General features: G+C 38.5%; 1 long non-coding RNA gene across 1 annotated transcript in view; it reads left to right on the plus strand.

The window, feature by feature from the left end:
* The first annotated feature begins 1,659 nt into the window (after nucleotides 1-1,659).
* LOC137440358 (uncharacterized) overlaps nucleotides 1,660-10,000 on the plus strand; it is a 24,095-nt gene continuing 15,754 nt past the window's right edge. Inside the window, exons 1-2 of the long non-coding RNA XR_010987105.1 lie at nucleotides 1,660-1,774; nucleotides 6,344-6,385. This is a non-coding gene — a long non-coding RNA (uncharacterized lncRNA). The remainder of the gene's footprint in view (nucleotides 1,775-6,343; nucleotides 6,386-10,000) is intronic.

The following is a 10,000-nucleotide window of genomic DNA, read 5'->3' on the forward strand; positions in this document are numbered from 1 at the left end:
ACCCTGCTTGCTGGCAGTGGGTTATTCCATTTCTTCTGGCTTACCTCTCTCATGTGCCATTCAAACCTGGAGCCTAACTGATCACAACAATGTAGGGCATGTGCAGGCTGGACATTACAACACTTGCTGCATTGTTTCCTTTATCCTTTTGAGCATCTAACCTCCAACCTCTGTACATTGTATAAAGAAATGAGCAAATCAGGTTTGTTTTATTACTACAAGTATTCAGATTTTCAGTCAGTGTTAAGCTGTTGGTTTGAAGGTTAGAATTTAGAATGGAATAGAATGGAATAGAATGGAATAGAATGGAATAGAATAGAATAGAATAGAATAGAATAGAATAGAATAGAATAGAATAGAATAGAATAGAATAGAATAGAATAGAATGGAATAGAATAGAATAGAATAGAATAGTAAACCAAGTTGGAAGAGACCTTCAAGATCCTCGTGTCCAACCCATCATCCAACACCATCTAATCAACTAAACCACATAACCAGGCACCCTATCAAGTCTCCTCCTAAACACCTCCAATGATGGTGACTCCACCACCTGCCAGGGCAGCACATTCCAATGGGCAATCACTCTCTCTATGAAGAATTTCTTCCTAACATCCAGTCTAAACTTCCCCTGGCACAGCTTGAAGCTGTGTTAGGTATGAAAAAATGCGTCACATTTTTTCATTCAGAAGTATTTGGTTTATTTGCAATTTTTTTGTACAACTTTGTTATACAACTTAAAATTTTTATACAACTTAGTAGCTTAAGTGTCACATATCTACTTTTTCTATCATAGAACTATATTAAAACATGAAAAGTCCTGCATTTATAACAAGTACACTACAGCCATATAGCTTGGGCCTTTCCTCATCCATCTCTGAAAGTAAATGAAAGTTTTCAAATGTGCTGTGAAGAGGTAATATATTCAGGATCACTAACTCTGGTTATCCTGTGGGTTGTATCAAATCCAGCCTATACCACCAGATTTACACTGTTGTCACGATGTTACCATTTCCCATCCTGTGAGACATACGGGCTGATCCTGTAAACCTGGCAGGAACAGACCTCATGTTGACTTCAGTCTTAGCAGGCTCCAGCCTTTAGTTTGCTATTCTGAAAAGGAATAGCAGAAAGGACCATCGTGATTTGACATCATTATCCCTTGGCACAGCATGTGCTCAGGTTTTGCAAATTTCTCTTGAACTCCAAGAGGACATACAGCAAGGGTTTCTGACAACATATCTATCATCAAAGAAATTCTTCTTCTTGTTCTTTTTTTTTTTTTTTTTAAATATTTTATTTCCCTAGAATGAGGTTTGTCAAACATGGAGCTCCTCTCTGAGCAATTCTTATCCACATGTGCAGAGAATGACAATGATCTTCCTATTTTGTACCTTCCTTTCCAATACTCCTTTTCAGTTCTTACTGTTCCGAGTATGACTTTAAAAATACGGCTCTATTAATCACCTATAAGCAACATTTGGTGTGGTAAAGCCCATTTGAATCATCCAGGAGCCTGAAATACTGGGCTTATGAGATGTGTATTGCTCATGCACCTTAAGACACGCATTGAGCACTGTCATCACATAGCAGTGATACTTAGTAGGGCATATATTCTCTGGGTATGGTTTAGCATTACAGCAAAAACTCAACTGAGGGCTTGCTTCCAGTAAAAGCAGTAGGTGTCTGCCCCTCTCCTGCCTACTCTATTCCTTTCACCTATTGCCTCTGCTCTCAGGTGCTTGATCTTTTCTTCCTTTGTGTTACTCATGACACGGTAAGCTGGGTCAATATACTAACACTGCAAAAGCAATAAATATTTTGTTTGTTTGTTTGATGGGTCTTTTACCTAGGTTTGTTTTCTGCTGTTTTACTAAATTAAATTGCCCTGTCATGGCATCCACTGAGTATTGGCTTAAGCTGGTGGGAGCCCTTAACTAGGCTTCAGCCTATGGTGTGTGTGCAGGTAGAGCAGAGGTGCAATAGAGGGCAGTAGGCCCCCCTAAAGAGGTGGCAAGGAGCCAGTATCTCTGTTACCACCACCTTCCCCAACTCATATGCACCTGAAGGTCGAACTTTTGCAGTATTTGACTTTGTGCTAAGCTTGGCTTTTGTTCTCTCTCCTTGAGTTCTCCTTAAAATTGCTTGCTGATGCCTCCATCTTTTTGAATGACAATTGGATATGCAGCATGTGCATTTGAAAAGGTCCATGAAGGAGGGTCATAAACACTCTGCCCTTCTGATCTTTCTAAGATAGTCATAACTCTATCCAAGACCTCAGAAATCCTGGCATGCAACACACTTCTAGACCCAGATGTCTCTAACTCCAGAGTGTGCAAGAACTCTGTGAAGTGCAAATTTTTGATTTGTGAATTTAAAAACTGAACATATTTTCAGGCAGGTTCACATTACATGACTAAAACTCATTTAAATTCTCCATGCTGATATTAAACTGCAAGCAGACTCAATATATGTTCCCAGTAGCTGTTGACAAGAATATTATTCACTGTCCTTGTCTGTCTTTTTTTTTTTTTCCCCAGAGAAATCTTTCTTATTTTCTTGTGTCTTGCACAAGTGCTACTTTCCATAATCCATGAGATTTAACGTTATCAGATTGCTTGATGATGTATGCTCAGATTTCTTTGTTTGCTTTCTTTGCTTAGTGATATGTAAACACTAAAGACCTCAGCCAGATGTGACATGATCTCTTTGATGAAGCTAAGCAACAAGTCTAAAGCGTTAGTCTTCTGAAGGAAATAGGCTGAAGTTTGTGGTCAGGACCAGTTCTCCACTAGTGGCACAGTACATACACAGAATGATTTACCCTTTTAGCCAGTGCGTAAACCCAGGTGGGATCCTGAGGGCTCTAAGGTAACTGGCCTGCTCAAAATCTAAAATTAATGTCTATCAAGACTTTTGCTGCAGATCTGGGAGCTTCCCCAATTGTTCTGCAGGATTATGTCACCACACAGTAGATGTGACTCAAAATGGTGAGTCACTACCTCCTTAGTTCCAAGCTGAATTCTGCTTGACTTTATGTACATACATAATATACTAAAAAAATAAATGCAGATAGGGTGTTATTAATAAGTACAGAGAGGATTGTAGAATTATTTGCAAGTTTAATTGTCCACTTGGAGTTTGTAGGTATTTCAATAATTGATTTGGGACTGGAGACAGTTATGGTCTTCTTGCTGATGCTGAGAATACAAATTGCCATGAGTTATCAGATCTACAGTTCTAGCAGTGGTAGTCTCTTAGTTAGGTGGAAATTTTATCTCTGGGCACTTCATTACTGAACATACAAGAAATACTGCATCATCTGTACATCACTAGGCTCAGTGCTCCTGGGTATTGTACATTTACTGACAGCACTATTGCAGTAAAACATCCAGAGTGTTGTATTACAACATATAGCCATTGCCATGCATACTGTTATTACCATACAGCTGCTACAACCCTTTTACATTAAGCCATCCAACTGTTTGCCTGGCATCCACTGCTGCTGTGGCAGAAGTTTTCTAATACCATAAACAACTGCTTGCTAAACAAACTGAAAACAGACCTTGAAATGTCTCTGTACTCTTCAAGTTTTGTTTTGAAATATATATCATTAGCTGCTCTTCATGGCCACTGAACACCATTTTATGATGTGGTCATATGTTTTATAATATAACCAAATATATTCTTAAATGCAAACCATTTATAGTACCACAAAAACAATTTATCATAACAATACTTAGAAAGTTTAATTTTCTTTGAATTAGGCTTGAAGAACACCATTAGGAATCCCAGATCCTAGACTGCAAAATTCCAGAAGCTATGGAAAATGTAGGAAAGAGTAAAAAATTACTCTCCTTTTCTGATATGTTCTGAGCCTACCAGATTGGCCTGCATGTACAAAGGAGCTTAGAAAGTCTCAGATTTGGCCATTTGGGAATCCCTGCTATACAGTCCATATGTTTTAACAGGTGGAAGGGTTGCTCAGTTCTTTGTTTTTCTGCTTGGAAGTAGATGGTATTTGGAGGAGGCCAAGGGGTGCCCCAGCACACTGAAGCTGCAACACATAGGATAAGACTAAGGCATTCTTAAAATCAATGTTTAACTCCTTTGTGGTGGAAAGAAAGTTTCCTTGAGAGGGCACTGAGAGCAGTTACACTAAACCCCTGCTCTCAATCTGTTTCCAATAACTCTTCTAAGAACTCAGGGAGATAGCTTAATTGGACCTCTCTACTCCACTAGTATAAATAATAATAACACATGTGCTCATTTGCTATATAGTTTCAGATGAAAATTCTACCAAAATGCATACAAATTATATTCACCATTGTAATTCCATTTTCATGATTCATGTCCAGTTTGCTGAATAAAAGACATAAGGAGTAGGAGAGGGAGAGAGAGAAATGGAAATCAAGTTAATACTGAGGAAATGTGTCAAGTAAAGTCCTTGCAAACTCTCGAGGTCAAAACCAAGAAAAAGTTCTCAGGAAACTTAACAAGTAATCAAGTGAAAATGACTTCATATTGATGAGAATTTGGACAGGGGAATATGGGTTGGTATTTTTTCCCTACTGCTGTTTACATTTCCTATTACTTTAGTACTTTTCTGTACTTAATAATATGAGACTCCTAGAGCAAACAACATAAATTTGCACCTCCCTCTATAACAGGCAACAACCACCACGCAAAACTGAGGGGAGACAGTATTTCCAGGGGAACCCCTCAGGATGCATCTCTGCTCAAATTGAGAGGAAATTACAGGAAAATATTCACTGGCAGGTGTTCAGCAACAAAAGGCTTAATAAATGACAGCTTTGTTAGCCCAGGTATATTTAGGACTTCATGTTTATGTAAAGGACCTTTGCAGAAAATCCTAACATGCTTTCAATATGTCTAACATACCCGCTGTATAACCAGGGAACTTTAGGCTGCAGAACAATTCTGTTACAGTTTTAACAGGGTTATGAAGCCAGTAAGATCAGTTTTTAATCCATTAAAAATGGAATGAATGACTTAGCATATTTTCCATCCATTTCAAAAGAAATTAAAATATGTGATGAAATTCTAAAGGCCTGGTGATATGATTTTGCTTGTCTATTTTGAAGGAAATTTCAAAATGTTGAAAGCTTTCATGTAAAACTCAAATTGTAGGAGCTCTAGCCAAAAAAAAAACAACAACCAAAACCCAAACCAAAATAAAACAAACAAAAAACCAGAGAAGAAAATAGTAAACTATATGTCTTCAGTGACACTGATTTTTCCCTCCCTTGAAGAAAATACAGCAGGTGGCTGCCGTGATGGGTAGAGATCTGTCAGGACATGTAAACTGGGAACAGCCAGAGAAAGAAAATAACAATGAAAGAGATATCTACAATTTCTGAGCATTTGAGCTGCTTCCCTGTTCTCCTGGGGTTTGGGGCTCCTGCTCCAGTTGTAGAGATGTAGACCTTCCTTGTAACCCTTGATGCAAAAGAACCTCACTAGCTTTCTCTAGTGCTCATCAACCTCCAAGACAAAACTGCTAGGAAACAAGGCCAATTTTAGATGGAAAACCTACCGATATTTCAGAAGAGGTTTACTCAAATATACATGCTCCTATCTAACCATTTTTTGTAAGAAGCAGCTTTTAGGAAAGAAGAAAATTCTGAAAGTACTAAGCAGCTCTCGGTAGACTCATGCCACTGCATTTAGTTGGACTCCTCTGAAACAGTGACAGAGCAGTCAGGGATAAAAATAAAACCATGGTTCACATTTCATTCATACTCCCAAAGCAAGATTCAGGATTTGCTGAGTAAGCAATGTTTGATGATTAAGGTGGATCTTTTATGTTATTTTTTATTAACTACTCTGCTGGTAGCTAATAGGACTATTAAATGAATGACAGAAGCCTCAGTTGTTTGGGTCTAGGCTGATATTCCTGTGTTACATGAGCTTTGTGCCTTTTGTGGGTTTTTTTTGTCCTTTTAATCTCTAGTGAACAGGAAGAACTGTTCCAGTTACAATAATATATCATTTTACCTGATTCCCAGATTAATTTTCTAGCAAGTTCTACCATGATAAGTATAGGCACTAAATGTGTTTATTTTGTTGACATACTTTGCTGCTGGACTGTGATCAGGTGCTCATGCCAGTTTCATTCACTTTTTTGGCAGTCATTTATGCAGATGGTTATAAACTGAGGGTAATTCATTTGCAGGGTGTAGCAGCAGTGGAAAAAAATAATTTTAAAGGGCTTATTTTACTCTTTCTTGGGGGACAGAAAACACAGTTATACACCATTGCTCATGCAGCTTAAGGACACCCTAACATACTTCAGGATTGTTTTTTGCTGTTGTCTCCTTCTCAGCATACCAAATCTTCAGGAAGAAGTCAGGAGCCTTGTGACTTGGTAATTACCTCTTTTAACTATTTTATCAGGCTTGTGTTTGAGTGTCAGTGTTAGCAATGATAGAGTCACACTTCTCTCTAGACAAATGGCAATTGTCAGTTCCAGCTCTGACCAGGCCAGTGGTGCAGCAGTAAACACCCGGAGCTGTGCAAGGTGAGTTTAAGTGCTCCCATCATGTTATGTTAGGAAACACAGAGCCTCTGGCTTTGATTACTCCTATTCTTTCTTTTTAGACCATTCCCCTCTAGACTGCCTTTTCAGACAGACACCTTCTAAGAAGAGAATGATTAAGTTTTTGCATCCTTGACAGCATGGATTGAAGGGTTAACCGAATTGAAAGTCTTAATTGTGTATGGTAAATAAATTCAAGAGTAGTTAGCAATTTTTTTCTAGGTAATACCCACATGAGATGTAGACGGAACTTAAAAGCTACTTGCTTAAGCATTAATGTATTCATCACCCCAATGCAGATAGTCAGAAAGTCAGACTGTCTCCTGGCCAGGCAGTCACCAATCAAGTAAGAGATACTAGAATAAGCCATTGCTTTATGTTTCTGAGTTCTCCAGGTTTTCTAGTTCAAATCACAGTTTAGATAACAGTGGCATTACTCTTCTGAGTCCTTGAGCTACTAATCACTAGTATGTAAATTTCATTTCTATCAGTGGTTTTCTTACCTTTCATATCTTTCACATATATCTCACAGGGGGTTTTTTTTTGTTTGTTTTTGTTTTTGTTTTTCTTTTCCAGAATGGGTAAGCCAGTGTCACACAGTTGTGCAGCAAAAAAGTGGATGGTGATTTATAGACAACTACAGCACAACGTGTTTTGCTTCTGCTACCCAGATGCTATTTTCACTCCTGTTCAGGGGTTCAGCTTCCAGGCTGACCTTTTATTCAAGACGAAGAAAAACATTGCTGATGTCAATGTCCTTCAGGCTCGCCTCATTCAGTTCTTCAGGCTCATCTGGAGTCTTTAGGCAAGAAAAGCTTGATGTGGCCAACTTTAGGGACATATGATTGAGGGTCAGATGAGGCACATTAGGTACTGGTGGCATGGTGGAAAGTGCTGGAAAGTTTCCATATGTACTGTCCTCATGAGATAACCATACCATGGTTTTGTTCTTAGGGCAGGTTTTGCTTTCATATCACAAGGTGGGTGATTGTAACAGTCTGTTCTCCACCTGAAATCTAGAGAACACTCATCTAAAGCAGCTCTTGCTTTTCAGTGTGGTAATGGCTGACATGGATACACGGTTTCTGCACCATGCATCTTTTTTTCTACATTGTTTCTGAAATTATATATCTTACTGACCACTTCTGTCAGCTCTTTTCTTTTGGGGAAGAAATAAAACATTTCTCATAGAAAGTCCTTGGCACACAAATTGTCATCTTCTCTGCTCAGATTTGTAGCTTAAGTAAAAAGTAACATTTACTTACTCTAGGTTTTCCTTAGCCTGGGCAAATGGCCAAAGAAGAAAGAAAGACAGCTGTAGAACGGTTTGGTTTGTGCCAGGTTTTGACAGTGGATATTCTAAAGTCTTGATAACTGCAGAAATCACAAACAGCACAACGGTCAGCATGGTAATAAAAATAAAATTAAATGGAAAGCCTATTTTTAGAGACCACTTGGAGTTCACTTAAGGATAAAAAAGAGCTGGGAATCACTGTACAGCAACAAATGTTATGTGATTGCACCAGTTACGTAAAGGCTTTTAAGTGTAAATCTTTTTAAAGCCTTTCCATATAGTGAAAATGTCAGTTGAGAGGACCTGGGCAAGTGTCATGGACCCTATGGAATGTAGTCATGGACTTTGTTTGGAGAACTGGACAGCTTCCCAGCTATCAGCAATTCCAATGTAGCATGAGACAAGAAATGTAAGACAGAAGTCACTATATTTGGTATAAGCCAAATGTAATCTGAGAACTTAGAACAACAAGGGACTCTTTACAAGGGTGATTTCTGTGGATCCCAGACAAATAACATGCTCATTTTTCACCCAGAAGTTTTACCTCTAAGGGTTGTATATTCCTGGTCATGCAAGCTGTTTTAAATTGATCAAAGAGATAGTATGGAATATGTATCTCTTCCCAGAATATATGGGCAGTCAAAAGCTGTTGGCCAACCAGTCCTCTGGCAGCAAAGAAGGATACAAAAATTGTGGCTCAGAAGTTTTAAATAAAGTATGGATTTCAGTAATTATCACTGAAAAGGACAAAGGAAACTAAAAGCTAGGACCATAATTCACTTTTAAAGGATATCAGATCTCCAAATAATTAATGATTTGTTTCATTTTTATACCTTTCCATTGAAGTCGTCTGCATACTTTTATCCATTGAACCGTACCTATATGCTCCTTTACTAGCATTTTGATATGGCAACCAATCTTCTACCTGAAGATCAAATCTTCTTACCAACTATCTCTGAGGACCTATGAAGAATAAGGTCTTAGGATATAATATATGAGAAGCCTTTCATATTAAACACATAAATTGTCCACTTGTGAGATGGGAAATATGAAGAATAAGGTCTTAGGATATAATATATGAGAAGCCTTTCATATTAAACACATAAATTGTCCACTTGTGAGATGGGAAATAACACAGCTTAGAAAGCAAACTTATATGCAGTATATACTAAATTTTGGTTATTATAGATCAGCATATACCAGTGAAGCAAATGGAGCTACTCCTGTTAGTAGTAGTCAAGGAATGCATTTCTACTGAATTGGATATTTCTTTTTTAAACCTTACATGCTATAGTAAAATCACCTAGCTTATTGTGGGACAGGAAGGCAAGTTGATTTAGAATGCTTCAGGCTGAAGTTCCTATACAATCACCAGGTGCTTGTGTTAAATGAAGATATGCAAATCTGGCCTGCCAATGGCCAAAGGAGGAAGTCTTGTGAAGATGGCTCTGCTTTGGGGAAAAAAAATAAAAGAAGATTAAGCAAGGCTAAAATAAAATAAACACCCAACTCCAAATCAGATTTTGAAGGCCAGAGTGCCCAAGCAAAGACCTTTGCTGATTAACTTAGATTCTAACATTGAAGTTAACAACCCCACAGTATGTTAATGAGCCAAACTGAGTACATATTGAGGCCCTGTCCCTGGAGGTGTTCAAGACCAGGCTGGATGAGGCTGTGGCCAGCCTGATCTAGTGAGGGGTGTCCCTGCCCATGGCAGGGGGGTTGGAACTAGATGATCCTTGTGGTCCCTTCCAACCCCATCAGGGCACCAGCTGTGGTACCAGCTCCAGCAGAGACCCAGCTGGGAGGAAAAGGCAGAGATGAAAGTGGTTGACAGGCTGTGCAACTTTTCCTCCACCCAAGACAGAGACACCCTTCTTGGTAAGAATCGCACCTTCAACATACAACTTAACTTTTGCTGCATTTTTATTATATATGGAAACTCTTGCAAAGGTTTGCATCTCTGACTTCGTCAGATGTTACCCAAGATTTATTAGTCCTGAGATCATCTTGCAGTCAGTGCATTTATCACCAACAGTCCTGTACTTCTTGTATCTGTTGTTTTAATAAATGAAACAATTTGATTTTCTTTAACTTTCTGAACTTATTGAGGCACTGGGGGGAGGGGGAAAAGGAAACAAAAAGAAAAG

This window comes from Melanerpes formicivorus, unplaced genomic scaffold (assembly GCF_026170545.1).
Source record: "Melanerpes formicivorus ecotype bairdi unplaced genomic scaffold, bMelFor1.0.p_v2 SCAF_2843, whole genome shotgun sequence".
NCBI classification, from domain to species: Eukaryota; Metazoa; Chordata; class Aves; order Piciformes; family Picidae; genus Melanerpes; species Melanerpes formicivorus.